Genomic DNA, 25,560 nt, shown 5'->3' with positions numbered 1-25,560 from the left:
CCTATTAATCCTCAGGTACACACAAACCCAGATCATTTGGAGTAGTTTAGCATTTCAGCTCCAAAACTCCGTGAATCAAGATATACTCCATCAAAATAAATTAACAGTAATGAGGGAATACGATGAGGACCAAGCTGTAGAAGTGGATAAACTAGAAAAAAAAATAAAATAAAGAGAATTTAATTGAAAAGTTGGTGTCAATGCCAAAATTACATGCAATCCACCCTAATCCCAGTTCCCTGAACCCAGTAACTTTTGTCTTCATTTACATGTCTTCAGTTACACGTCTTCAGTTACACTTCTAGGACTTCAACATTTGTTAAATTTGAACTGATCTCATAATCTGGATTCCTTGTCCAGCATAAAATAAGAAAATGCGTCTTAGAAGAAATTTTGGAAAATGACCAAGAAATTAATTTGCTCCCCTTTTCTAACAGAGACTTCTTTACATTATCAAAGTACTTAAGTAATCTAAACCTTTAAAATTAAAACAGATTGCAAAATTTTTGATTGCCTTTTTTCTTTAGAAAAAAAGTGCTGAGAATACAAAATCTCTTTAATGAACCATAGTACAATTTCCTTTCAAGTTCAGTTGTTCAAAGAGGCTTTCTTTTTAAATTCAAAATTAAAAGGCAACATTATTTAAAGTTTGAGTCCATTCAAACTTTTAGATCACTGAAATCAGCCTATGACTATTACTTGATAGTTGAATTCTTTTATATGAATCAGTCTTATTTATGAATCAAAAAAAACCTGTATCAATCAAAAATTTCTTTTGTATTTAGGTTCTTTTGCATTAGAATTCTCTTGGGCTATGCCATAGTGTTGGGCTATGGCACGTAACATTTTCCCATGTTGTTCCTTGGATTGTTTGCATCATTGTGGCCTCCAGAGAACTGCATCACAGGATAAACAGTCTTGCTACTGTTAATGTGACAATCCATTGCAACGATCCCCAGATTTGTCAAGCAGTTGAATAAATGGAAAGCCATGTCTCCACAAGATCTGCTTGGAAAGGGTTCAGCTGTAGACTTGGCAACACAACAACAGCAAGAAGACTCATTTTGACTTGAGTGCTAGAGACCCATTTCTGTTTCTTTGTCCTGGTATCCAAATTGCAGCCATGACTTACAAGGTATGCAGTGAAAGAACAGGGGAATGCCTTTAAACTGAAAGAGACAAGGTTTAGATTCAATTTTAGGAAGAAATTCTTCCCTGTGAGGGTGGTGAGGCACTGGCAGAAGTTGTCCAAAGAAGCTGTGGCAGCCTCATCCCTGGAAGTGTTCAAGACGAGGTTGGACGGAGCTTGGAGCAACCTGGTCTATGGAAGCTGTCCCTGCTCATGGCAAGGGACTGGGGCTAGATGATTTTTAAGGTTCCTTCCAACCCAAACCATTCCATGCTTCTATGACTGAGCAGTGGGGCTGGGAGCTGGACAGAGCACCTGCAGAAGGTCCCCAAGGAGCTGGATGGTGATGGTGAATGTCCAGATGATGCCAAACATTTTCCCTTCTCAGGAGAAAAAGTCAGTGGTGCTTGGCAGAATTTGGTCCTCTCTGCAGACCACCTGTGACCACAACACCTCCTCATGGGTTTACATTTAAATCTCAAGATTGAGAAGTTTCCACTTTCCTTATGGACTCTGTTGTCAAAATCTCCCAGACAGATTACACTGTCCTGCTAAAAAATTCATACTATAGGGATCAGCTAAAGTTAAATCTAAGGGAAACAATACATTACCCTTGGATTGGACTAATCTTTCAAATAGGCCGTTTGCTGGATAAGATTTCACAGGGCAAGAAAAGAAAGCAGAGTCAGGACTAAATGGCCCAGAGAGGGGACGAGGAGCATCCCAGAAGCTGCACGTGGCACGTGGGATAGGATCAAGGTGCTCGAGGAATGTCTCTTCCTCTGCTCCACCTTGAGGGGGAGAGGGCAGACTGCTTTGGAAATGTCACTGGTTTTAACGAAATATCCTTTAAAAAAAATCTGGAAGCTAATTATAAAATATGGAGAAAAGGCTATAGATGGGAAAGGTTTCATAGTTTTTTTGAAAAAGCATATTATATATGAGTTGCAATGTGAAAGCAAAAGCCAACATCCTTGTGCAATCCGTGATGAATCCATGGCCATTCTGGGTGGGAAGAGAAGGTCTCAGAGCTCATGAAGACCCCTCACTACTGCTTCTACCCCTGCCCACAAACCTTTTCTTGATCTTTTCACTGAAATAGAGCCCAGAAGGGTTCAGCCAGCATCCCAACATGGCACAAAGGCAGGAGGGGTAAAACACAGCAGGCAGACAGTGCTGAGCCTGAAGAATGCGCATCCCCACCCTGTTCCTCCATATAAACATCAGCTCCACATAAACATCCTGTGCCCTCTTTGGTCCATTACTGGATCAGAGGGAGAATACATTTGTTCCATTCTCAACACGGTGATAACCTGCCAGCTGGTAAGAAGGCAGAAATTTCTGGAAGCCTTCACAATGGAAATCATCACTTACATTCACTTCATCCCCACCCCATTCCCCCTGCCAGCCAGCCACAAAGCCCTTACTTTCACAGCTAAGAAACTATGATCACAAATTTTAGCCAGTATCTGGCCCAATAACACTTTCTGGGCACATTTCTCCTTTTTGTTTTTGCTTAATACCAAAAATAATATATAGACATTGGTATTTATTTACTTTTTCCAATCCCTCATATATTTGCCATCTGGAAACACGTAAACACAAGCAGGTTTTGGCCTTCAGTGTTTGAAATTTACTCCTCAGAATTCCTAAAAAATTCTCCATCAGAAAAAGAGGAACAAACAATGATTCAGCAAAGCCTTTTAAGATCAAAAGGAATAGAATTAATTTGCTAATGTGGGAAAATACCCCAAAAACTTGTTAATTAAACTGTATTTGACCTCCTTCATTTTTCTGCTGAAAAGTCAAACTATTTACTCAATGCCAGCAGGATTCTCCCTACTAAGAGAAGTTAAAAAACATGGGGAGTTTAACTTGGCTTAAAGCATCTTAAAAGTTCTGTGATTTCCTTTCCATCCCACTGAAAAATATGCATCAGTTGCCCAGGTATAGCAGTCACTGTTAAGAGTTAATACTAATCATTTTGTGAATTAAAATTTTTACCAGCTATAATACTGTTTAAAATGGGATGCAATCCTTTACAAAGCATGAAAAAATTTAAGGTTGTGTGAGGTTTTCAAGTGATGGAGACAACAAAATATAAGTGGGTTTTAGACTGAAAAAAGTTGAAACAGCTCGTGTTAATGACAGAAGGTAGTTGTAACGTTTTAGATATGACCACTGGATGCATTCCATTCAACAATTCTGTAGAAACAGCAGCTAAAAACTGATAATGTTTGGTTTTAGGGTATTAATTGTGCAAATAAACTCAATTTAATTCCTACATTACTGTGAGAACTTTGAAGTGAGACTCACAGTTTTTCTGTGGCTCGGTAACAGTGATATTAACAAACGGATGGTCAGAAACTGGTTTGAGATTGCTAAATTAATTTTTTTTGTTGGTGTGGTGGTCCTAATCCAAACAGAAATGAAAGCAAGGCGGAGTAAATCAAAGGTGAAATGCAATTATTTTAGAAGATCTGTGCACACACAACACAGGTATCAAAGCCCATTAGTCCACACCAGCTGAGCAGTGAATTTCATGAGACCTGAAAGAAAGGGCAGAGTCATGGAGCAGGTTTTTCTGTACCAAAGTTCCAGCTGCTAATTTCACTGCAACTGTGACCTTAAGAAGAAAAGTCAGTCTGAACAAAATGGAAATTCAGAGAGAGGACTCAGACACTCACATACCCACGTCAACAAAAATAATAATAAAACCCTCAACAACCCCCCCCAAAAATCTCATTGCCCAGAGAAGCCGTGGATGCCCCTCTCTGGAAGTGTTCCGGGCCGGGCTGGACAGGGCTTGGAGCAATCTGGTCTAGTGGAAAGTGTCCCTGCCTGAGACAAAGTGGATGGAACCAGAGGGTCTTCAACATTCCTTCCAACCCAAGCCATTGTAGGATTTTACAAAAATGAAAACCAACTGCTTATTTAGTTTTCATATTTGCCAAAAATCTGTCATACGAGGTTAGAAGAGCTCTGCCTCTGAAACAGTGGGGTGTAGGTTCACAGCTCCTCAACCCTGCTGGAGGGGTGAGAAACATTGTAATCTTCTGTAATCCCGCCTGGAGAGAGGCTGCTGCGTGCGACAATTTGAGCCTGAGGACAATTCCTTAGTCTGCATCATAGCTTCACATCAAAACCCACATTTCCTTCCAAAGCAGCTGACTCCCCTCTTCCTACCAACACTTCCTTCCTTTTTGTTCAAGACTCGCAACAGAATGAAAATAAAGAGCCAACGGGAGATAGTAGTTTGAAAAATTCATCCAACAACCTGCAATGACGCCAACAAGAGCTGGAACTAAACATGTCTGGGAAGACAAATTCCTTAATTGTTCAGTGCTGAAGGACATGGTAGGTAACATTAACTTGGCTAATTGTTTACTTGCTTAGCTAATCTAACATAATCTGCATTGATTAGATTTTGATTTCATGCTGGGTGAGTATACTGCTTCCCTGTGCCTTTCAGTTAATTTGTGAACCGTACCAAAAAGACATTTTTATAACACATTTAACGCTCCAAAGCTACAAGGGAACAGCAGCGAGAGTGAAGGAGGACAGCTCTGCTGGTATTAAAAGGGTCATTAAACTCAGCATTAGGTAAAGGTCTTGTTTTGGGTTGCGTTCAACGCGCTTGATTAAAAATGAAGAGTAAGCAAAAGGCATTGAAGAGAAGTATTCAAATGCAAAGTACAGTGTTGGTCCTTGTGTGTATAACTATATAGAGTTTATGGATGATCACTCTCCTATTCGAGCTCCTTCCATACGTCTTTAAAGATCTCAAAGCCTCAGTTCATGGGCTCAATACCCCAATGGTTTAAGGGTGAAATGCTATAACAAATACAATAACAATGCCACATACTTCATAAATCCTAAACATTCATATGAGAAGAACAGAGGTAATTTTAAGCCTAATGAAGTCTATAAATACATAAGTTTTTGATCACTTTTCTGAGTTTTACTGCCACGGGACCAGAGAACTTCCTAAGAGTTTATTTAAAGCATTTATTGCTTTCAACAGAAGAAGGAAGGGAGCACAGAATTTTGCCTAAAGGAATTAAGTCAACTTTGATGGAGGCAATCTGCAGAAATATGGGATTTATTGCATTTATTGCCACGGAATTTTGATATATAAACAATACTTTCTCCAGCACAGTGTTGGGGTTTGACACTGGCTAACTGCTAGGCACTCACAAAAAACTATTTACTTATTTTCTTCTGTTATAGCTGAGCAGAGGAGGGGGAATTGAAAACTTCATGAGTTGAGATAAGGATTAGGGGAAAAATACTTCAAGGCAAAACAGGTTTAAAATTTAAATAGTATAAAGACAATTTATTAACAGAATTAAAACTAAAAAGGGTAATGAGAACTAAAATAAACCTTTAGAATACCATTCTTTTTTAGTCTTTCCTTCTTTTCTACTGACTGCACAAGGAGACAAAACATGGTGTTTTGGTTAGTTTTTCACGTCTTAAAAATCTTTCTTCAGTACGCTTAAGGAAAAAAATTTTTTTTGTTGTGTTGTGGGATCTTTTCCACGAGAGATAGTTTTCTGCGAACTTTTCTAGCGTGGTTTTAAATTTTACAAACAGCAGTCCATTCAACCTGCTGTAACACGAGTCTCTCTCACGGGCCAAGTAGTATTTTCACAACTGCCTAGCGTGAGTCATTTTAGTTGATGGGGTTTAGTCTTTTAAGGATGAGTTGTACTAGTTTAGAAGCAAGGATTTTCTTTATCTCTGGAAGCAAGGGGGAGTTTTTTTGTGTTTGAGCTTTTTACTAGATTACAGTTTTTCAGTATCCATGTGTTCCAATGTGAGTACTCTTCTTTACGGGCTGCGTGTGGGTATCTGCAGCCCCCCCAGCACTTAATGAATTACAGGGAAACTGTTGTATTATAGTCTTCACTATGGCTTGCAGAAGAATCGCAGCTCTGGCGATTGGAGTACTATTTTTTTCTCTTTTTTTACTGACTTCCATGTTGCCATGTTGATTCTTTTTACATGTTTTCACTTTTTCTCTGGCTCAGAAGAAAGTTAGTGTCTGCAGGTTTGTTTGTTTTCAAGTTTAATCAATTGAAAAGTTCTTATAGATTTTCTCTGCTTTGAAAAAGTTGATTTTGTCTGGGCTCTATATCAGGGAATTGTTCATCGTGTTTTTGTCGCTGGCAATATGGTCTCTGTCGGCACTGCATGGGCAACCCTGGCCGCAGAGTCTTGGCTTCGGGAGGGTCTTGGCTGTGCGGTCCCAGCTTCAGGAAGGCCCCGGCCACATGGTCTCGGCTTCAGGAGGGTTCCAGCCGTGTGGTTCTGGCCTCAGGAGGGGCCTGGCTGCGGGAAGGCCTCGGTCGCGTGATCCTGGCCTTGGGAACGCCCTGGCCATGTGGTCTCGGCTTTGGGAGGGCCCTGGCCATGTGGTTTCAGCTTCAGGAGGGCTCTGGCTGCATGGTCCCGGCCTCAGGAGGGTTTCAGCTGCGTGGTCTTTGCCAGCACCACACGGGTGGCTCTTGTTTCAGGAGGGTCCCAGCCACATGGTCTTGGCTTTGGGAGGGCCCCAGCTGTGTGGTCCCCAGTCGCTCCCTCTGGGATGGGTCTTGGCAGCCGCTTCACTACTTTTCAGAAGAAGAGAGTCTTTCCTGCGGTTTTTCCTTTCTTAAATATGTCATCACAGAGGTGTTACCAACTTTTCTAATTGGGCTAGTAACCTGCCCATCATCAGAGCCGTCAGCAATTGGCTCTGTGCCAGACATAGTAGAAGCTTCGAGCATCTCCTCCCGCCCACTGAAACCAAGCTGTGTTAAAGCAACACACACAGGAGTTTACAAGTCCTGTTCAGCTAAAAATGGAAAAGCTTGGATGCTTCATGAACCTTTAAGAGGTGACAAAGTTCACAGCTTTCACCTTGAAGCCTCCAGTTGAAATCTAGACTGATTGTGACTGAAACTAATTTCTGTCTGACATCTCATGTGAAGAGAGTTACTTCATTTCATAACAAATGTGTGGCCAACAGCCTAAAAATTATTATCACAATTTAACAAGTCCATTGGCAGTTCCAGGAGCACCATGGATAGATGGAAGTCAATCCTGCCTGTCTGGGGCTGAGTGAAGTCAAGGCAGGGTAGAGAAAAAAATCAGAAGAAAATCTATGAATGTTGTAATTCTTCTGTGGAAGAGCTCACAAATTTAATTGCTTGAGCCTCTCTGTAGGAGTAAAATTTACCTATTTCCACAGAAAGGCTGCTGGCTGGCTAATGTATGATTTTTGTTCCATAGAGTTGAGTTATCTGGTGTGCAAAAAAAGGAAAATGAGCATTTTAGGTCACGACCACTTGGGAAGGAGACGATTTTCTCCAGAAAATAACATGCCTTTTTCTGTCTTAGGAGGGCAATGCTAGCAAATGCCAAAACCAAGGTTCAGTTGTGTGCATCAATTAAATCCCAAAATTAGGTGGGATGAGCCAAGCCATATTGCCCGAGATTGCTCTTCTGCAACTGCTGAATGACAAAGACTTTCCAACATAGCTCCTGTTACCTAATTCAATATACATTCTTCTCTTCAAATAAAACTGAAGAAGCTATGAAGCAAAGAAATAAGCCTATATTCATCCAAATTTTAGATTATTTTTGCTCTTATCTGAGAAAAATTCACTGCCTTTCCTGGAGTAATTGATGTGTTTGTAAAAAAGGAATTTAAATGACTCAGAAAGCATATTCATGAGAAGTGGATTTCAGCTCTTCCTAAATAAATGTGCCAAGCAAAAATGTTTTCAAACATATCCATTCAGGAACCTGAAATGCAAAGCCATTTCTTTGTCCAATCACAGCTAAAAGTATTCATATCATTTAGCAATAATAATCAGCTATTAAACTTAAATAATAATTAAGAAGTAGTCATTGCCTATTAGTGACAATCCTGGGAAGGGAAAGTGACTGTGAATTAAGGTTACTGGCAAAGGATGCTTTCAGCTTTATTGTTCTAGCTAATTCTCATGGTGGCACTACTTCATGCTGTTGTACTATACATACAGAATATGGGAGTAAATCCAACGAAGTCACGCTTGAAAACCCTTGTTTTACTGCTGGGGTTATTGCAGATCATACAGTACAAAGAATCCAACAAGATAACTATTCATGGACACACACACAAAAAAATGCTAATCTTGGTAAATCAAAGTAAATTATTACTGTGGCATGAGATTTTATATATGTGTATTTATCTATCTATACATGTGCATATACGATAAGGATCTATGGGCTGGTTTTTACAAAAAACTGTAAAGACAGTTCTATTTTAAGGAGAAATTGCATATAATTGATGATTGAATTATTTATTTTGACCTGGGGCAGCTTTAAATTATGGACTTTTCACATTTGATTTTTTACGTCAGAATATGGTCAATATTTTTCTCCCTGTGCAGGTCCCATTGTTTCTTGATCAGCTCAGTTTTTTCTGTTGTTGCACGGGACAAGTGCTGTCCTTCAATGAGCAAAGCAGGATTGATTTCAGTCAGAAGTAATGTGTGCATGCTCCCAAGAACTGGCTTTTGTTCTGCACGGAACAACCACTCTCACTGATTTATGCCCTGTATTTTCAAAATTGCAATAATAGCATCGCATCGTCTAAATCAGGAACATGTAAATTATCTGAAAAGCCAAGATGTAGGAGAGCAGAAGAACACCTTCATCAGGTCAAGAAAAGTGATTATTTCCATGGCTACCAGCAACTCTTAATTGCCATAATAGACTCTTATTCAGGGAGAAGTAGTTAGGTTTGCAAAGAAGAGTGAATATGTACTTTGTGACAAAAACATTAACTACAGAGAAAAGTTCTCAAAGTACAACTGAAGTATGGAACAAAATACAGGCATCTGCTTAGCATCTCCAGGAATAGTACACAGGGTGTTCTTAGTCATCCATGTCTTCCACAGGGAAAACAACACAAATATCTCATTAAAATCTCTTAATTACCATAATATTCCTGATTACCAGCTCAACATAAATAGAAGTATTAGATCTCTTGTTCCCCATCCTGTGGTTCCTATTGACTTTTGCAACAAAACTTCCAGATAATCAACACATTGTTATGTAAAAATAAGCCACCACTGCTTGTGGACTCTACTGATTCCCAGTTGGTCACTACTATAAAGTTTTTCCACTGAGGATGTGGGAAAACAGTGAATGTCTAAAACTGTGACACTGGAAAGAATAATAGCTGACCTTCATAATAAATAATGTAAAACATGAGTTCACTTGGCCTAGCCTAGATAAAGATTAATTTTGAACCTTTCACTCCCCAAGGCTAAAAGTGTTCTAACTTTAGGTAACATGCTTTTTTTAAAATGCTTTATAGTATTAAAGGTACTTCAAAATAAATATTGAAATCAAAGCACACAACTCCTGCAACTGTTATTATCGGGAAGGTTTCATGAAAGGACCAGTCAGTTATGGTAGTGCTTTGTGGTGTGATTTAAACCTCTGCTAGAAAGCTAAAGATTCTAAGGCTAGGTACAGCAGCTACCTGAGGACAATGGCTCTGGTGTTCAGCCTTGGAAGCTTAGAGAAGAAGATAAGTTGGGTTTTGGTGGGATGTGTGTGTAGAAATGCTCACTGCACCACCGATGTTTTTCAAGAAAATAGTGTTCTATAATCACAGAATCATAGAAAGGTTAGAGTTGGAAGGGACCTTATAGATCATCTAGTTCCAACCCAGATGATTTTGAACACTAAAAAGATATTAAGCTGTTCAGGGAATCATAACATTTGAAGACTGCATTTGATCACTCTTTAAAAAAATATTACAAATCCATTGGTTGATGTGAGATTATTGAAAAACATGATTATACTCCTAACCTCACCCCAAGGCTGCCTTGTCTTTTCAAACTTTGAGCTCATCAGAGTATAGAGCATCTACTATTCTGAATTTATATGGTTCCTGAGAGAATGCAGCCCAGTTTTTGATAGTTACCTGAGTTTTACTGTAATGAATTACTATAGCAGCAGTCTAGGAGTTCAGGCTGTGAGCGTGGAGGTTGCAGTGAATGTTTCTCATATATTTACTTGTTGGGAAGGGCCACTGCAGATAACATCTGTGTCTAATGCTTACATAACTATAAGCTTAAACTTTACAGGATCTCTACACTAAATTTCACACCACCAAGTGGCTTTCAAGATACATTAAAAAAAGAGCAATTTTCCTCATTGTAAAACAAAAGCACTAAAGCATCTTGTGATTGTAATACAGAGAATAGATGGTATTGAGTGATGCATCTGTCTCCCAGATCTCGAAAGGAAATACAGTGTGCTTTGACTTACCTAGTGCTCACTTGAGGCATTCAATCTAAATAGTCATTTCAGAGTTTTACAGAAGACAATACAAAATACGCTGCAATCATGGACAACAGCTTTTGATGACAAAGAGCAAACCGACAGGGAATCCTTTCAGGCTCACAAAATAGATAAAAGGACATTTTTGTATTTCCAGATGATACTCAAGGCTCAGGTGTTGCAGACAATACAAAAAAAAAAATGTAATATTGCTTCTCTCCAATGCACTTTTAATTCTGGAGTTAGTTCACCTATATTGATTCACTGATGGTCCTTATTCTCTATCAGCTTCCCACACCCCCTTTTGTAAGAGGTCAGTGCACAACATAAAGATAATACTGAACCTAGGAGGAAAGAGGTAAGGTTATTTGTGAGACTAGACTTGAAATTGCCTCCTTGTTCCATTTAGTTCTTTAACATAAAGCAGAAAATTCCTTCATGCCTTGTTTCCATTGTTTGCCATATTTGATGACTTTTCTCCCAAAGCAAATAAAGAAAACCTTGAAGTTCTAATCAAGCATTCTGCATATTGGTTGTGGAAGAGGAGAAAATTGAAGGAAGGAGAAAAAGGAAGACATACACCTGGTCCTCCTATGTAACAGACAGCTATTGTTTCCAAGAGTTTTATTTATATACAAATTTCAGTGGCTTCAGTGGAAATTCTCTTGAGGCATAAATTCGGATCTAAAGCTCAGAAGAAAGTTTATAAAGTCAAAGGTGGCTCCTGCAGGCAACACACACTGTTTAGATTAAGTCGTGCCTGATGAGCGGGACACCAGTGCTGTGAGTTAGAGCTGATACAAGCACATTGGCATCAGTGGGGCTCTTTACACTGACCCCATGAGCCTTTGGTCAGTCTTTACCATGTGAGTGGACTGGAAAACAACAGCCACAGACTGACACTCATTATCCAAATGGAATTTAGAACACATGACAAAAACTGGCATGTTAATTCTGATGTTATGCCAGAATTTGAAAATCAGTAGTATTAATCCTAGAAGTTGCTCCCCAGGGAGTTTCCTATCTACCTTCTTAGAACATTAAGTCCTCCAGGAACAAGTTCTTTGGATCATTCTTTTAACAATTGCTCTTGCTTTCTTTATAAAGTAAATTTGAATGGAAAGTGACCAATCGCTCTTAAGTTGAACCTCAGAACTGGACACCCACCTACAACTGGATCAACAGAATGAAATACAATAGTACTCTCCAGTCAATCATAGAGGCCAGAGTAGGGAGAGAGATTGCTAAATAAAGGCAAGTCAAAAAAGAGAGATTTGATGTATTTTTTAGCAGTATATTCATTTTTCAGGTTATACATTCATAAAGGTCACTGGTGACAGTGACTCATTATTGACTGATCAAAGGCCATCAAAGTCAGCAGAAGTCTCCACAGAGTCTCATTTGATCACTGTTGTCAGGTGTAAGTCAGTTATTTCCTTTCATAGACTTTGTCAGTGTGAAAATCTGCTTTGACTGTCGTAAGTGTGAAGAGCAGCCCCCAAGGCCCATCAGCATCCTCCAGGCCAGACTCTTGGCTATAGGAGAAGGCATCTTTCAGGAGTGTGAAGTAAGAAAAGATCAGTATCAGAAAATAGATCAGGTTGGTAGAAAGACTAAGATGCCTTAGGGGCACATAAGTGGGTAAGAAATGAGATAAATATGTACTCAAAGTAAAAATAAATATTTCTTTTTTAACTAGAGGAAGGTAAACATGCCCCCAGGGCCCAAGGGAGTTGCAGCCATCTGATTTTTACAGAGACCTTTCATAGTACCATATTACCCTCCTGCTTGTAAAGAACATTTCACTCCCGCTCCTTTGGCCTTCAGTGGAAAATGTTAAAACCAGACTTGAAATTTGTCTTGAGTTGGGCATAATGTAACTCGGACACTAACTGGGAATTTTGGCCAAATATCTGCGTACAGATGATAAACACAAAGAATTGCTCTGTTGTTCCTTCAGCATTTCTTGACCCTTTCTCCTTTAAGTGCCAACATTTTATATGTTCTTTCCCCTTTTTATTCTTCATGAAACCACTTTCAGTCTAGTATAATTTTCCAGGCAAACTGCACACTTGTCAGATCACCTGATTAAGAGCCCCGTACTCACTACTGTAAAAAAAAACATGCTAGCTGAATCATTAAAAAGCAGATTGGTCAGTAATAATAATCAGTTTTCTGCTAATAAATACAGCTCAGCATGCCTAATTCAGTGTCCTACTCAAATACCAGCAATGAAGAACTTAGCTTTTAAAAAGTACATTATTGAATGTACTATTAGTGCATTGGTCTTTGTAAGGAACATTACTGCTGTTGTTAAAGGGCAGCCAGTTCATGTATTAATTATGTCACTCAAAGAGTGCACTGATTTCTTGAAAATCTCTTCATGCATAAAAGCAATTGGAATATTGTATATGGCCCAACCCTCTCAATCAACTTGAATAGAAAGAAAGACCAAAGAAGTACTTGAGTTCAAGAGCCGGCATCAGGAATAGAAGCATGAATAAATGAATTCAGTACACTTTTCATTGCCACATGTCCATGAGGCAAATACCTTCAGGGACACAGGGCAAACCTTTGCTGGCCAGGAAGAATGAGCCAGCATGGTCACAGAGCAAGGCTGCAGAGGGATATTATGTGACACCAGGATATATTTTGAGAACTTAATGGAGAAAATGGTGGAGAAAGATTCATAGGGAGAGGTTGCATGTCACCATGGGATTCAGCAGCAGCAGAGTTACATCAGTGAGTTAATTTCCAATTGTATCAATAATACTGAGCAATTAATACATTAGAGTATATGCATTGTGCGACAAATCCCATGTTAAAATTCCATCCATATTTAGATTATTGTCAACTTTTGGTTGCATCCAAAATCAAATCTAGATCTGACTCTTTGCTTAAATAAGAACTTTTGGACAATAATTATTCTTCCTACTGCTTTCAACCTCTGTCTTTTTTGAGAAGACAATTTTATCTTCCAGCCACAATCCTCCTGCTCTTGTGCAAGAAAAGCTCCAAACCCCATAAAAATCACTCCAAGGAAAGAGCTGTATCATCCTCTCCTGCCTTTCTAATAAATTTCTATTTCTACAACAATATTTATAAAGAAATCCATCTATAGTAATTTCTGATGGCACTCAACAGGGGTCAAGAGAATTTCGCATTCTGAAAACCAAAAACTTCACTCTGCTGGAGGTTCAACTGAAAGTACCTGGGTTTCAGGAGTGCTATCAACAATTATTCTGTAGAATAAGAGTGCTCAGTGAAAATCCTTTGAAGAGGAAAAAGGTCAGGAAATCCATCATTTTACAAGGATGATCTTAGTAGTACATAAAGGTGTTCTCTAGAACGTGAACTAGCATTTATTGAGCAAAACAAAGCCACCAACTTCCTAAAAGAAAAGCTCTCATTTTGATTTGAAAGGTTTAGTGTTTTGCTCCCTCCTCACTATAATGAATCTTTGACTCACAGGCTAAAGAAATTAAAGGGAGAAGGAAGAAACTAGAGAATGTGGGCACACAGGGAAGAGTATAGTAAAACATGGACTTGGTGTGAGAGCTCTGAGAGATACAGTTTGAAAAAGCAATATAGAATTGCATATGGGCTTGGAAACTAAGTAAAAACTCGGAAAAGAAAAGGAAAGAACCCTAGCCTCTTACTGCTAAAACACATAGTTAAAAGCAAATCCTTTGATATTTATTATTTGAAAAAGTGATTTGTTTGTCCCAGCCCAATTCATTAGTTCTGAGGAAGTGCCATAGCTAAGAATATAAATTTCAAGAGTGTTCTTGGTTTGTGATAGGTGCTGCCTAATAGCAGGAAGTTATTTCTCTGCTCAGAAGCTCCTGGTTTCTGTGTGATTTAATATGCCACCAGAAATAAAGGAATTATCAAGGCTTGGCCTTGATATATGAGCCTATTTAAATCCCTGGGGTAAGACGCTGAGGACTACTCTTCCAAAACAACCTGAATGGGATCATTAAGCAGTGCAATAATAGGCTGGAACTCGTTCCTGCAGTATAAAGATGAAGCTGTAGTGAGCGTGCTGGGAAGAGCTGCTCAATTACAGACAGCTGAGCAGAAAGGCTAAATAGGACATGGGATACAGTGAACATTTCAAACTGCTGAAAGGCTGCAGGTGGAACTGAGTATGAACCAAACATTCCCTCCTGATTCAGGTCCGGATGAAAGTTAAAATACTTGACATGTGTTGAAGGAATCTGGTTTCTCAAAGGCATCCTTTGGGGAGAGCTATTCCTTCTATGGGTGATAGTCCAAACTTGCATGTCCAAAGCTGGGGATCATGGTCCTTGACCATTCTGTACCTCTGAAACCAAAACCACCTGCACCTTTGGGAGCTCATGAAATGGAGGGGAATTTTGTTTGGATGCTCTTATATTTTGTTTCACAGAGAATCACTGAATTTTCTTAGTTGGAAGGGACCCACAAGGATCCTCAAGTCCAGATCTGAAGTGAATAACCCAAACGGGGATTGAACCCACAACCTTGGTGTTATTGGCACCATGCTCCAACCAACTGAGCTTATCTCTTACCTACATGGAAATATAAAGGAGGAGGCTCTTGTTCAATGGGGTTAGAAAGATGAACACTACACCACGAAACTCCACTGTTTCCTAGAAGAGCTGCTCCTTACTGGGTGTATGGATGCTGAAGAGGCAGCGTGATGGTGTTGCTCTTGGAAATACACTGGACATTAGTGCTGAGCTGCTCTGGAGCACGTGAAGACTGACATAAATTATTTAACCGTGGACAAAGAAGAGAAAAAAGATTCTAAAGCTATCTTGTCTCTACCTGCTTTCATACAATTTGCCATTTATTTAGTGCATCTCTTGAAATTTCTGGTAAAATCCTCAGCGTAAACCATAGTAAACTCTGCTCTGTCTTAAATCATCAGATCTAAAGTGGTGGTTTTGTTACAACAGCATCTCCCTGGACTTGGTCCTGTGGGGCTGACACTAATTGATCCTTTGTCATTAACAAGCCTTGCTATACAAATACCGAAATGTAGAGTCCCCATCTTACAAACATACACATGGATTTGTTACTTCATCATATGCAGTATATTAATACGCTGCCCAGGTAAGAAGAGGTGAGCAAGTAGCTAAGATTTTAAAGAGTTTACTTGGATGTAAAAAAGCATATCAAATATTATAAGAGAAGAATCCAAAGGAAGGGGTAGGAGAACCACAGCTGGTCACCTGAATGCAATAGGTGTTGAGTCAAATTGCTGCTCTCCTGTGTCTGATCTCAGAGGTGTCTTCTGATTCCCTCTGCTTTCTCACTGGGTAGCTGAAACCTTTAAATAAAAGCATGATCAATAACCAATAGTAAATATTGTTCTTCTGCTTTGTGTTCTTGTCTTATTTGAGCTCCCACTGATAAAGTTCACAGGCAATTGTCCATTGTGAAAAGCTCTCTCTCCAGCCCAACTAAAGACAGTGGAGAACTTGTGATGGTCTCCAACCATCTCTTCCATTTTGTCCCCTAGTCCATGACACCCACTGAATACTTTTTAAGAGATACCTCTTCTGATAGGTCTTCCCCTTCTTGAACAATTGCTATGCAATAAACTATTTTATCTGTTTTGCTTACATACTGTATTTCTGAAAACAAAACAATAAATGGCTGTAAAACCAATAAAATGTACCAAGCTAGTGGTTTATTACAAACAAGCCCATACCATACACTGCAGCATATTTTTCAGCTCAATGCACCAGGATTCTTATTGTCCAGGTGAATGTTCCTGGCTGTAAATTGCAGCACTAAAGCTCTTTTCCAGCGCACTCTAAAACTTCTTTAGGTTGATGTGCCTTAAAACACTCCTAGTCCTTGGACAAATTTATGGGGAGGATAAAGCTTAGTAGTTTTATGCCAAGGCATTTTTAAATTTGCCAGCCACCCTGGAAGCACTTTGGGATGGTGCACAGGGAGCACAGACTGCACAGTTCAGATGGAAGACATCCCTCAGCACCCCTTGAAACACAGCCCTGGGCTACCTCTCAGCCCTCCCAGCAAGCTGTAGGGGGCAGCAATAACAGAATCCTGGAATGGTTTGGGTTTGGGTTATAACTAATCTAATTCCATCCCCCCTGCCATGGACTAATTAAATCAATTCACTTCTCTAACTGCTGCATAAAGCAAGAATTTTTTTTCTGATGATTTTACACAGTATTAATGCATCTGCTATTTTTGCTGAAGCAATCACCAGTTCTCTGCAGCACATGTGAAGTGCCCATGGATTACTGGAACACATTTCCTTAGCGACTGTTGGAGTAATTTCATGCCCAGGAGAAAGCAGCTTTCCTAATACACCTCAATCTTATCAGCAGCACTTGGAGCCATCAAGACTTGCTTGTCAGTCTCTGACAAACACAGTGTGACAAGAAGTTTGAAATAATCCTTTCCTAAACTCTGTCACTTTATCATGTTATGATAAAGATCAGAACCTTTTCCTTGTCTATTTACTGTAAGAGTTGATCATTCCCAAATGAGGAATTCTATGTATTTTTTTTGGACAACTCTCACTCAAAATCACCAGTGACTAAAACCAATATTGAGCACAGAAGGCAAAAGTATTTCAAGACTGGAGACGACCTCTGAGTCTAGATAGTAATATGACTTTGGTCAATATTATAATTTATGCAGGAGGCATAGTTTTCCCTTTGTCATAAGTTGCTTCCCCATGTACAGTTGCTGCTTTTCTTAGCATATGGCCAATCCAACCTGTGAGATCCTTGGTCTTCAGTCCCAGCTCCCACAGCATGTTGCAAATATACAGATGGATTCTAGAAAATGGGTCACACATTTTCAGGAGGAAAGTTTTCTTAAGAGAAAATACTTTTAGTATTAACTTTAGGCAATGATTTTCATGCTCTTTTCTGATTCTCACCTTTCATTTCAGCTTTCTGTTGAAAACAGCTTAAGATCAAATACACTTGATCCTATTATACAGAAATACATCCTAGGCTTGCAAGTGATCTCAGCAGAGTGCAATTAGGAAGACATAAATATGATAATGAAGCTGTTACATCACATTTTTCTAGTTTGATACTGTATGAGCTTACTTTATTTATCTATTTATAGGCTTTGATGCATACGTTGATGTAAGAAGATGGGTTTATTCCTTGCCTTGGCAGATATAGCAGGAATAGTTCCTCTGCCTCTTCTTTGTTTTCATCAACCATGTTATGGGTAACCTCCACAAGTGCCACTCCAGACAGTGCATTCTTAAAGCCAGAAAGATTTTTGAGGGGAAACCCATTTCAGAGGTAAAGATCCTCCCCAGTACCTACTGCTGCCTTTATCTGTGAAGTCAGCCTGACTCCCCTTTGACAAAAACTGCTGTTTCAGAGTGAGATGGAGTTGTGGACTCTCAGACAGCTGAGGACTCTACAGTCTGACATGAGGACCTGAGCCTTGGTCAAATGAACAGCAGAGAACTAACTCAGACATTGGGATACTTGTGACATTTTCTGTCACTGAAAAAGCCCTGCTCAGCTGATGCCTGTGACACTGATGGAAGTGCAGCCCTGCACTGGGAAGATCCTTCCCCATGGCTCTTTACAAAACTTCAAGTAAAGTGCACATAGTTCTGCAAAGGAGAAGAGAAATCCTCAAGGGCAGAAATGTCACTGAAGTGAACTTAAATCACATGAGTGATAACTCCACTGGGAGAACAGCAGACATCAGTCATCTGTGTGCTTGCTTAATATCCTCTGGCTTGGAATATTTCTGCTGTCAGTAATTTTGTTCATCTGCTGGGCAGCCAGGAGGATGAATAGAATTACTCTTAGAAGACTAAAGTTATGGACCATTGCAAACACTCTCTAACAAGAGCAGTTGCCAAGCACCTGAGACTGATGATTCATCATTTTTCCCACATTTTATAGATACCTGGTTAAAGGTGCCAGATTAACAGCCCTGGCAACTAAACTCCTTCATCCCTCTCATAGGCATGGCATGCAGAGGCAGACATGCACAGCAGCCTTGACCTTGTCCCTCTCCTTTCACTTATGAGAGAGATGCTCCATGATCAACCTCCTTGGATGATAGGCCTTTTTTCCCCATTGGTTATAGCTACTGGAAAACCATTATCTGGGTGCAACAAAGAGGGCTAAACTTTTAGGACACACTGTTATGAAACAGGTAGCAAAGTATGCTGTAAAGGGAGATAATACCACGAATCTTTTTTCAAGAGCGGGAAACTGAGGCTGAAAGCAATAAAACAATGTGCTCAAGATAAAAAAAAAAAAGTTGCAAAGCCAAAAATAAACCCTAAAGCTCCTGAGCTCAGACCTCTGTTGACAAGGCTGTTTAGATTAGTGCTTGACCAAAGATTGGAAGGTTTTCGCCTGTTATCTGCATTTAAGCTTTTTTTCCCTTCAGTCTCCCGAGATGTTGTGCCTAAACCCATCTTGGCTCATTGCTCTTTGCACAACAGGTTCCTCTTAGAGCTCTCCCAGTGTTACCTGCTTCAAATATACATTAAGCACAGTGTTACTGTCTTTAAATAGGAAATTGTTCATAACTTAGCCTTCAGCATAGAGAACATATGTATCCTGCAGTGATTTCAGTGCCAAACTGATCCATAGGCATCAGCTTTTCTTTTCCAAATCCCTGGGATTTTTCTACTTCACCTCTTACATGTGGGGAGAAACCTCAATAAAATCCCAGAACATCTGCTCGATCTTCCTTTAAAATTTCCTCTAATATCTCTGCTATGATGGTTGAAAAATCTAGTCCTGATTCTAAGTTCACATGTGACAAACTCTGCTTTAGGCCTACTTCAAAAACATGACCAAAAAACCCAACTAATGAAACCGATATTTTTCTCTACCTTCACTTCCACCTGAAATGAAAAAAAATAAAACCACACTACTCAAACACTAACTAAAACCAAGCAGTTGCTCGAGAGATTTCTGAGTGAAACAGCTATGAAACTTAGACTGGTGTCTCTAAGTGTTGGAAATAACTGCCATGACCAGTGTTCATAAAAATCAGGAACACAAAACTGACATTTAATCTTGATATGTAGCTGAGCACATACCAAAACCATGGCTCACAGCCTCCCTTCAAGTCCCAGTGTCCTGCGTTTGGAAGCTCATCTGCCTCAGACTGCCAGATCATAACACACTGATAAATACCCGTTAGAAATGGAGATAAAAATCCAACACACTCCTGAATTAATACTGACTTTATGTCAATTGCTTTATATTCCCACTTACGCACACTGCAGGTCATTGACAGAGAGGATCCTCAGAAAGCAAAATTAAAATGAACTGTCATCCAGCAGTGGTGAAAACAGAAGTTTCCCTAATAAGCAATAATGATTTAGAGGACTTCAGTGTCTCTAGCTACTCCATAGTGTAGTAGAAATACAACTCTTCTTCGCTTTCTTTCAGCAGCTCATAAATCTATCAGGGGCTACACTTAAATTGAAGATCAAACAATCAGCAGATACTGGTAAACACTGAAGCTTCTTCAAAGTTCATGATAAAAAAAGAGCCAGGAGTAGCTTTTTTTCCTAGCAGGATCTGATGTTTGAAGTACAATGATAGATCTTCAGATGAGACAGCTCTCATAATCTTTTGAGCCCTATTTTTCTTATATACTGTTATTAGTTGACAATTGCTCTCAGAGTACATCTTCTCTCACACACACCAGAATAAACCCCATCAAAGGCAGGTGTAACCCAGGAGAGCATCAAACCCAATGCACCAGGAGTGCATTGAGCAATGCCTTTGTGTAGCCAGAGTAGCTGAATATATCTGGTGGACTTGCTCCACAGTCTATCCAGAACAAACTAATTTCACAGCAGAGTACTCTTAGGTCTTTTTATTTTATAGATGCAATTCTCATTATTGTGTTCTTTGTCCTCTCTTTGGGTCCTCTGCTCTTCTTGTCCCCTATTCCTCTTAGATTTTTCATTTTTTCCTGCCTTTCAATTTTCTCTTAGCTTTATCTCTGGATTCCCAGAGTGAGGAAGAGTGAGAGAGTGAGGTTGCTTGTCTCTCTGAACTGAGAGGTGATCTCTCTTGTTTTGGTTATAAGGAGGCCAAAGTGATCTGATTTATTTCAAAATCCTCTAAAGAGATTTAACTGCATTTAACTTTCTGGTTCTTTTCTTCACACCTGAATTCCTTATTTTGTCCCTCCCCACATTCTCAAGCTAATAGGGGAATAACGAGAAGGCACTTTCACATTTGAATTATATGTGAGAGCTTCCTGATGAGCAACGTCCAGCAAGCCCATGTCTATCTGAACCACAGTGGGCACTCATCTGTCAAAGTCCCTTTGACTAGTTGAGCTCAGTTCCTGCTTTCTAAGCACCAGCCTATACCATTAGAAATCTGACTGTACTTTCATGGGGAACACATAGCAGAACATGAGTAAATGTCTGGCTAAATGAGGCAAGGCATTTGGAAGTGGTTAACCTGTCCAACTTTGATAGAATGATTGATGTTAAAATTCAGAGCACTGGTATTTGAGAAAGCATCCTGTGTATACAGAGGATAAAAGCACCTGAGGTCTCTCAGTTAAGTCCCTTGACTTTTCCAAATCTGGATTTAAAAGTCAAATCCAAATTTCAGTGCAGCTGGAAGTCCAGACACCTGCCTAAGGCAGGGATACCTCAGTCCTGTGTTTGAGGAGGAGAAAAGATGGGCTGGCCATCATGTTTGCAACCTTCTCCTTTGCCCTCATTAATGTTTTATTAATAGCTGACATCACATGAAAGCAGATTTTCCTTTGTGCCTGACATTAAATGCTGATCAATATTAATGTTTGATTTATATTTCTGAGAAAGGGACAGCAAGAGGGAGCAAGAGTGAGACTGGAAATAGGATTTACATGAACTTCAATAGAGCTGTTAAAACAGCAAGGCTGGTGAAATAATCAATTGGACAAGGAACTGGCTAACAAATGAAGTCTGGGCTGTGACAGCACCTGGTCACAGTTCACTTAGGGCTGCAGGAGGAGGAACTGTGAGTTGGTATGAATTTTTGCATGATCTGAAAACACACTGGGCAGTGGGGCAGGATTTCATGCCTTTGACTCACAGGACTACGGCCACAAGCAGGGGGCAGGAGACACCATCCTGCTGCAGCAACAAAGAGGAGGCCAGTGGAAGAGGGACAAGGAAACAACTTGGCTATCTGTGTTCTGAAGAGGTGCAGGTTATGCCCAAAGATCAAGAGACTTTTGCGTTGTGAGGCTGGAGAGGGATGGGGCAGAACGAGAAGCTCCAGTTAGAGTGAATGAACTTTCAAACGAAGTGAAGGTAGAGAACTGGAGGAGGTAAAAGTGAAGCTGCTGGGCAGGGGGGACACATGAGGCATGCCTGGAGCCACTGGCACGTGTGGTGCTAAGCCAGAGGCATAGATATACATAGGTGTACAAGGGCATGCAGTAACTGGAGAAGGGAGAATGGCTGTGAGGTGAAGGGGGGTAGGTTTAGATTCAATATTAGGAAGAAATTCTTCCCTGTGAGGGTGTTGAGGCCCTGGCACAGGTTGCCCAGAGAAGCTGTGGATCCTCCCTTCCTAGAAGTGTTCAAGGCCAGTTTGGATGGGGCTTGGAGCAATCTGGTCTAGTGGAAGGTGTTCCTGCTCAGGGCACAGTTGGGTTGGAATGAGATGAGCTTTGAGGTTCCTTCCAGACAAACTGTTCTATGCGTCTATGATGTAGTAAAGAAGTGGAGCACCGGGCTCTGCTTCTGCCTTGTGAAAATGAACCTCCAGCAAGGCTCACTGGATGAGGCAATGTGCAAAATGACCAAGAGATGGGGCTGAATCAATAATGGGGATAGATTGGAAGAGCAAAGGAAATTTGTGATATTTGTGACATTGTGAAATTTGAAGGTGAGAGCTGAAAGGAGGAGGGACACTGCATAGCACTAAAAACCACTCCAGTTTGAAAAATAAATGAAAGACAGGTCACAGGGGTGCCATGTTTTTAATTGCTCGATATTCGTAGAATCCTAGAATGGTTTGGGTTGCAAGGGACCTTAAAGCTCATCTGGTTCCAGCCCCCCTGCCATGGGTAGGGACACCTTCCATTAGACCAGGTTGCTCAAAGCCCCATTATAATAGAACCTGCATTTCAACACAGCAGGAGAACAAAGGAGTAAGAGCCTTGTGCCAGCCTTTGTAATGAAAACAGAACCTGGCTGAGAGGAGGAGACATCCAGAGAATTTATGCTCCCAAGTTATTCTTGATTTGCTCTTTTTTTTCCAATAGCGGTAACCAAATGAAGAGGTGTTCATACAAATGGTATCTGTGGAAAGTACCTAATAATAACGTGGAAAGTGCCTCTAATTGTGGGTAAAGTCAGGGGTTACACCATGCCTCGTGTTTGAGCAGATCAGATCAAAGGAAAATGGAAAAACAAGAGTGGGAGGTAAGCAATGTTTTGCAAGGCATTAGCAGTCAGATACTGCTGCTTGGTTTGCTTACAGCATTTTGCAGACTTGGTCTGGGAGGTTCACTAGGTCAGACTGATGCCTTGGTCTTTTTGCTCTAGAATATCCATGAACAGACCCCAGGAGCCAGTTTCCAGATTCCCATTAAAGACAACGGGCACAGTATTATTAAAAACTCTCTAAGCTAATGGCTCCACCCAACTGACAGCAGATTGGCAACACCTGACAGATGATTAGAGCTAAACTGCCTTGCTAAATGCAAATATGCCTATGCAGAAATGGAAAATTACCATAAAATCTTTAGGACTGCAGGAAACTTCAAAGCTAATTTGCGTGCTCACCTAAAACTTCAGTGTCCCTGTTAGCAATGTCACGCTGCTCTGTTAGTTATCCTTCTAATTAGAGCAGCATGGACAGGAGCACAGGAGAGAAAGCAGCTCAGATAACAAAATTACACAGGTTAGAAAGCTGGTGTATAGTTGATCCAGGAGAATTTTGATTTAGACTCTTCCTTTACTAGGCAAATCTCTCCTGTCACAGGAGATGACTTACCTACTCTCTACCAGCTTTTTTTTGGGGTACTTAACAGTCAGAGCCAGAGTGGGTATGATCATTTCTGCTGTGTAACTACAACTGCAGCTGCACTGTTCTCACTTTCAAGTTCAAGTCTAAAACACTCTATTTTCCATGTAGACATTAACAAAGGGTACATAGTCATTAGCAGAACTTAAATCCTAAAATTGGTGGAAATAGGTTACATAACTGTGTAACTGTAACTATAACTATAACTGTAACTGTAGCTGCTTTTTTCACAAGTCTCTTTAATGCAGCAAACCACTTTCAAGGTAAAATCTGAGTCATTTCAGAATAATTTAAAGCTGAGGCAAATCCAACTTTTCCTTGCTGATGAAAAAAATGCCTCAGAGAAGCCTGCTTTTCTCATTTTTTCAGGAGAGAGATGAAGAAAATATTAGAAGAAAGAGACTCTTTGGAGAGAAATTCAGGTACAGTTCTTTGTATGCTGCATGTCAGCAATTAGACACAAATGTCAGTGTAGGAGTTACTAACTGCTGATAAAAGCTGTCCCTCACTCAGCATGGTTCAGTGCACTACTCAGTCCTCAGCACTTCAGTAAGTGTTGATACATCCACAGAATGCGTGTCTTAAGTAAACGCTTTGGCAAATTTGCTCTTCAAAACCATGGATATTCAGGACTACTTCCTAAGGTTGTGGAAATTACTGCTTAGTTGTCTGGAACTGATCTGGTTGAGATCAGGCCCCAAACCTCCAGGCTCATATGATGGAATCCCTCAAGTTCATCATTCCTGGCAAAGTATGGCTTTATTAATGACCACACAGAAAAGGCATTTAAATAAGATCCTTACTGCTCTTTAAAGCTGAGACTCTCTTAAGGTAAAGCTGTTGAAACAACTTTCTGAATCCTTATTTTAGGCAACTATCCACTGCCAGGACTACTCTTCCCATTTTTCCTCCTGGAAAAGTATTGGCCATCTAAACACAGAGCAATTCCAGTTCCTTCCCTGCCAGGGGCAGTGCCAGCCCTGGGGCAATCCCAGCCCTGGGGCAATCCCAGTTCTGGGGCAATCCCAGTATAGTATATTGGTAGGATTATCTAAACCAGTGATTTTATGTCCCTCTGTGTCCTCTTTGTGCTGCCCCAGAGTTTGCCTCTGAGCATCTCTGAACAGAAAGAAACACCGCCTCCCAAAAGTATTCTCTCTGCTAGCAGGCTCAGAGCTGACCATTAATAGTAGCAAAGGCTCTACATTTGCATTTTCAATTCCTCACTTAGCTCAGTAATTTCAGCTCATCACATAATCCCTTCTGCTCATTATGTCTGCAGTGTGAGAGAAAAAAATTAGTACAAAATTGCTGCTTTGTAGTAATCTGAGAGCTGATCACCTGACAAGCTGCAGTGGTGGGGAGCATTGTTGGAGCTTTATATTCAAACTAGGAGGTATTAAATATTACACAAGTTGTTTGCTTGCCGTTCATGTCAAAGCAGGAGGGCCTGGGCTAACCCTTGGAGGGAAGAAAAGGGAGAATAAATAGATCATCAGCTGCTGCAGAAAATGTCCTGCCAGTGATCATGGATTTATGAATTCATATGGAGGCACATCTCCACACAGAGCTGAATTGTCTAGTCATTTTAAAGATAAATATTGCAGATGGGTGAATAATTCACTTGTACAAATGTTCATTGAAAACAAATTAACTGGCTTGTGTGTACAGGTGATGTGAAATCCTAATAGTTATTTCACTGAATGTTTGAGAAGGCAGTTTCTAGAATTCACCCAGCCTGTCTCAGCAAGTACCTAAGCTACTAAACTCTTCAAAAACAGCTTTAGAATCTTGTCCAACATTAACTTCCAGGTTCCAGAAGGGATGTTAATTCGATTGGCACAGTGTGCATACAGAATACTGCAGCTAGGACAGCTGGTGGTGATCTTTCCAGAAGTAAACACACTGCTGCATTTTACACAGAAATGTCAGCACCAACACCTATTTAAAGTCAGGTTGGAATAGAGGGGATTTTAAAATACGAACATGAGGGGGGTTTTCAGCTTGCCCAGGAATTGCTGACACTGTACCCCCACCACCAAGAGGAAGATGCTGTGCTGAGTCCATAGGCATTTATCACCC

The sequence above is a fragment of the Corvus cornix genome, chromosome 13 (genome assembly GCF_000738735.6).
Source record: "Corvus cornix cornix isolate S_Up_H32 chromosome 13, ASM73873v5, whole genome shotgun sequence".
Classification (NCBI taxonomy): domain Eukaryota; kingdom Metazoa; phylum Chordata; class Aves; order Passeriformes; family Corvidae; genus Corvus; species Corvus cornix.
This window is presented reverse-complemented; position numbering follows the sequence as displayed.